Genomic DNA, 6000 nt, shown 5'->3' with positions numbered 1-6000 from the left:
TTTGTAAATCATCTTTCACTAACAAAAAGAGTATCAAACATAGATGTGCTGTGAGAGCATCTAATGGATGTCAAATACAAACAGGATACAGTCAGACGAATATTAATGATCAATGAAAACACATTTGATCCTTCACTGTAGATGTGTGTGTGGACTGTTCTTAGAGGACGGTATTGTTGTTATAAGCGCTGCAGTTTATCGTCTGTCGCTTTAAATGCTTTAAAGCAGGTGAAAAACACTGGCACGTAAATCCGACGGTCATTTTTGCTGATCATCTGAGCTCAATCTGCTCTCACTTACAGCTCATAAAGCACTCGCAGGAGGTCCGTGTGATTTTCACATATCTAACGCTGTGAAACGAACATAAAAACATCAAACGATTGACTGCTGAAAGAGATTCCTGTTGGAGCAAACGCCACATTTACATGACAGACGTCTGCTGATGCTTTTATTGCGTGTATGTTATCGGCACACTGAAGTCACGTCATGTTACACGTCGTTGAATTTCTGCACTGGTGTTTATTTATCCAGCGCAATCCCAGAATGCATCAGCTGTCCATTGGCGTCACATCAAACACAAATCTTCATTACACACCTCAAATAAATACAGAATCATGAATTTAGTTCCTGAACGTGTTACAGAAGTTCCTGATGGCAGCGTTGATGTGCCGTTATTACCGTCCACTTCATAAACGATCACATGTTGGCGAGAGTTGTGAGGAGTACAGGCCAAATGGACGTGACTGTTGAATGACGGATCGCACAAGAGCGGCTCTGAAACACATTTTTCCAGCCCTACTGGGAAAGAAAACACACAGAAGGCTGTTTCAGAGCAAACCTGGAGAATCATGGAGGTCCAGGAGCTCAGAGAAACAGATGATGGCAGTACGGCCTGCCAGAGCGACACCAATGGCTGTGAACTCGTGGTCACTGAATGAAAGACAACTACTTCCTTTCTCTGCCCGCTTCGTGAGTGTGTTAAAGCAGACTTTTGGATGTTATAGTAGGGCAACTGCTCTAACAAAATACACATTTTGGGCAGTTTTTACTGCACCTATCTTTTTTTATTGACCCTAGAAGTTTGCATATTAGACAATATTCAGAGCCACTTATTGCACCATGAGCCCATTTCACACCGGTTATTCTCCGCTGCCTTTAAGGATGTGTTAAAGTGGACTTAAGGACTTCATAGTAGGGCTACTGCTCTAAAAAAAACCTCACATTTTGGGCAGTTTTTACTGTACCAATCTTGTTTAATGGACCCTTGAACTTCGCATATTAGACAATATTCAGAGCCGCCATTTCCGCCATTCCATCTGTTTGAAGGTGCCATCATTTCACTGATATTACTATAAATATTACTATCAACTGCATTAAACTTTATTAACATTACATGAAAACCGATAGTAAATGCATAAACAACAGCAGATGTGATTTACCAGCCAAACACATGACACAAACATTATATTACCATATGCCAGTTATGAAGTGATTGATGAACCTTTGACATCAGTAACAGAACTTATGGAAGGTGTTTCCTCCTCTCCTGTGAAAGCTGAAAACTGATTTATTTTGGTGTCCTACAATGATATAATTAGTTATCAAGTGAATATTTAAGATTTGGTTGAAATCTTAAAGGAAGTGCAAAGATGTTAAACTCAAGTCATTTAGAAAAAAGGCTAATAAATATTATATATATATATATATATATATATATATATATATATATATATATATATATATTTTTTTTTTTTTTTTTTTTAATTAATTAATTAATGGAATGAGATTTTTTTTTATTGTCAAAATCATGTGATGCTGATTGTGTTAGTTGTATTATTGTGACTGATCACATCAAACAGAACAAAGCTTTGATCCGTTTGATTTGTTTTCATCTGGACAGAAGGAAACATCTCTATGTTCAAACACACGTGTGTGAAGAGAAACTTCAAGAGAAACACACGTCTGTAGCCGCAGGTGCACGAGATGAAAGAAGAAATATTAATGCTCACAACATTCAGCTAAGAGCTACAGTTCATCTCCATCATTATTCTAAAAGAGTTAAAAGAGGCTGAAATGTCTGAAAGTCAGTGTCTGCCATCATGGGTGGAGTCCTCACTCGTCACTCACTCGTTCACACTCTCACTTTCTCACTCACACTCACTCGCTCACTCATGAGGGACTTAACTTTATAGTGCCCTATGATATCAGTTTTATTTTTTACCAAATTCTGTTTTCCATTTTATTTTTTATGGATTTTGTTATACTGGTTTACTTAAATTTTAATAATCCAAAAAATGTCTAATCAACTGGATTCTAACTTTAACAATAATAATGCCCTATGAAATGTGTTTTCATTTTTTCAAAAATGCCGTGCAGTTTTAATTTTTCTGGATTCAGTGTTTTATGATTTAAGACAGAAATGGTGGTAATTAAATTAATGCATAAAACTTATTAATCTTTTAAAATGTTATCAAATTAAATTAGTACAATTCCTTTCAGTGTTTTTTAGTGAAGTGCTGCACAACAGAGCTTAAAATTAAAACATTTCATGATATTGTGTAATATTCCTTAAAAAATGTATAAACGGTATCATTTTTGTTATTATTACACTGAGAAGTACATTTTACTGTACAATAGTAATATGTTTCTTCTGGCAGGTTGTTGTGAAGAGCTTTGAGTTTGTGTGTGTTTATGATGATAGTTTTCTCAAATGAAAAGCTGAAATGCTTCTGAAGTGACAATAAATGTAGAAATGACATTCACAGAGGCTGTGTTCGAAATTGCCTCCTATACCATCATTCACTAGCATGTATAGACTTTATTAAACTATTTAATAATCAATCACAAAGGAATGTATACCTGTATAGACCTTATGTAGCCCCGCCCCTTTTCAGCGCTGCGCTCGTTGTCTTTTGTCTTCCGGTTTGTATTTCCACAGCGATCTTACGTATTTATGAATGAACTGCTCATTTTAAAATCTTCCCAGTCTATTGACATTTGTTAAGACATCTGCTTTAAACATAACAATGCTCATGATAACTTTCATGAACTCTACAAGAAGTAAATCCACTTCACCAGCTAAATATTCTTTGAGAGCGATGCCATAGAAATATAAAGAACTACCGCAAAAACGGAAGTTCAAAGACAATATTATAAAGATGGCGGCACGCTTGTTTCTCTGGCGCATAAGGTCTATAATATTACACTGTAGCCACATTGGACCAGCGGTTTGGAAAATGGATGATGATTCAGCTGCAGCGCCATCTTCTGGCGAGATGTGGGAATTCATTCAACACGAACCTCAGAGTGCATTATGGGTATTGTCTAGCAGTTGTACACTTGTTATTGCGGTGCATTATGGGATTGAATAAGTGCACTCAATAACGTCCACTATGGTTTCGGACACTACTACAAATGGCTGTCCCTCAAATAGTGCCGTTTAAGGCTTTAGGGGGCGATTTCAGACACAGCCAGACATTAGTCCATATTGTGATTTAAGGATTCAGTGTGCAGCCCTACTTTTGATTTATTTATCCAAAATTATCCAAATTCCATGACATTCCCTGTTATACAGTAAACTTTTATGACTGGATTTGAGGGGGGAGGGGCCTTCTCACTCTACAGAGCATTTTATTGGATGAAATTAGTACATGCCTGTGAGTGTAAGATGAGTCATCAATATTTTTGCTCTTTTTTTTTTTAATCTTTCTTTAAGTGAAAATGTGTAAATCTGACAAAAGAACTTGTTAACGTTTACTAGTGCACTAGCATGCAGATGCACTCAAAGATGAAGACTAAAATCATCTCATTGTGATTTCATCAGTGCTGTAGAGACTTCAGAGAGAATGTCAGCACTGATGGGATCATTTCTGCAGTAATTCTGCCAGTTAACCCTTCGCTCCTGAAGTTACGCTTGAAGCGAAGGCCAAAGGCTGCAGGCGTCCTGAGGAGCGATACAGCGGCCAGAGGGACGGACGGACTTTCCCTTCAAAAGAACAGCAGTATGGAAAAGCTCAGCATGACACAGAGAATATTCACTGACCCACAGATGAATATTAATACACTCATGCAGATTCTGAGAGACTTGAAGAAACGGCTGCTGACTTTCAGATGGAAACTCTTGATCTGGTGTGTCAGGAATGTAACAGAGGCTCGTCATCAGAGGTTTCGGGTTCGCCAGAAACAGACCGACACTCACAACCTCACGTCTGTCACGCTTTACTGTACTGTATAACAGCAGCTCATGCTTGTAAAACCTAGAAAAACATATTTGAAATATTGCTCACAAGGATAAATGAAGTGTCATGCGTGAAGAAACGCTCGAGCTCAAGCGCTGTCATGTCCGAGTCGACCACATGAAAGAAAACTTCCAGTAATCGAACTGAATCAGTCGAGCCGGACGGACAATCATGTGACCACATCACACGTCTGGACGCTGAGATTACTGTGAGGATAATGACCGTTTCTGGACAAATAACTGAACAACCCTAAATGCACAACAGCTTTTGTGAATCAAAACTGATTTAAAAACACAAAACCACACTAAATCACACGTATAAATGCCAATCGCTCTCTGGTCTATTGAATGGAAACAAAAACATGATGATCACCACTGTTCTCTTCACATTTACTGTCTACTATCAAAAAAATCATGAAACTTTGCAAACTATAATTCATTATAAAAAGCACACTATTATAAATAAAGCTTCTTTATTGGCATCGATGGTTCCATGAAGAACCTTTAACATCCATGAAATGTTTCCACTGCTTTATTGTGGAATAAGATTATTAAAATCTTCTTCACACTAAGAAAAAAAATGGTTCTTTTAAGAACTGATCACTGAAAGCACAAAAATGATTCTTCTATGGCATCACTGCGACTCTTTTAGAAACTTTATTTTTAAGAGTGTATAGTACTTATTGAGCAACTCCAGTGATTTATGATTCCAGCAACAGTAATATATTAATTAATGTCAAAACCAGAAATCAAAACTGGACTGATAATAAGCACAAACCTGTTCAAATGTGTCAAATCAGCCTTCTTCCACCTCAGAAACATCAGTTAGTTCATGCTTTCATGACGTCTCGACTAGATTACTGTAATGCATTACTAGCTGGTTGTCCTGCTTCCTCAATAAACAAACTACAATTAGTACAAAATGCAGCTGCTAGAGTTCTTACCAGGTCAAGAAAATATGATCATATAACACCAATTTTATCATCTGGTTACCTATTAAGTTCCGTATCGATTATAAAGTATTGCTACTGACCTATAAGACTCGAAATAGTTTAGCTTCTGTGTATTTAAATGATCTTCTATCGCCCTACAATCCTTCACGCTCTTTAAGATCACAAAACTCTGGTTGTACCTAGGATATCTAAGTCCACTAAAGGAGGGAGAGCGTTTTCACATTTGGCTCCTAAACTCTGGAATAGCCTTCCTGATAATGTTCGGAGTTCAGACTCAATCTCCCAGTTTAAAGCTAGATTAAAGACGCATCTCTTTAGCCAAGCATTCACATAATGTATCTTATAATCCTGTACTTCAGTTATATCAGATCAAATGCACATGACTGTCTTTGCTTGATATGTTATGAACAGCAGCTACGCTAATTATCTTCCATTTGCTTTTCTGTTTTCTATGGGATGCCCGCCCTGAGATTACGATATTGTGAAAAGTGCTATACAAATAAATGTGAACTGAACAGAAGTCGTGTGTTCAGTGCACAAGTGTTGCACATTTATTGAAATACTAATGCTTTCCTCATATTATCACATTCCTCATTATTGCTGATCTTTCAAGGGAAGTGTTTCCTTGCATTTAAGAACATTGGATCTACTTGAATGGAGGAATCCTGAAATCTCAGAAACTTTTGCCAGCCGTGATGTGAGAAGTGTTTGCGGGGCCCGGGGCGAACACATCCCTCAGGCCCCTGTATTCAATCAACTGATCAATCAAAGAATCAGCGCTGTAAAGACTAAAGGCACATTATACTCGCC

The sequence above is a fragment of the Ctenopharyngodon idella genome, chromosome 5, assembly GCF_019924925.1.
Source record: "Ctenopharyngodon idella isolate HZGC_01 chromosome 5, HZGC01, whole genome shotgun sequence".
Taxonomy (NCBI): domain Eukaryota; kingdom Metazoa; phylum Chordata; class Actinopteri; order Cypriniformes; family Xenocyprididae; genus Ctenopharyngodon; species Ctenopharyngodon idella.
Note: the sequence above shows the minus strand (reverse complement) of the source record.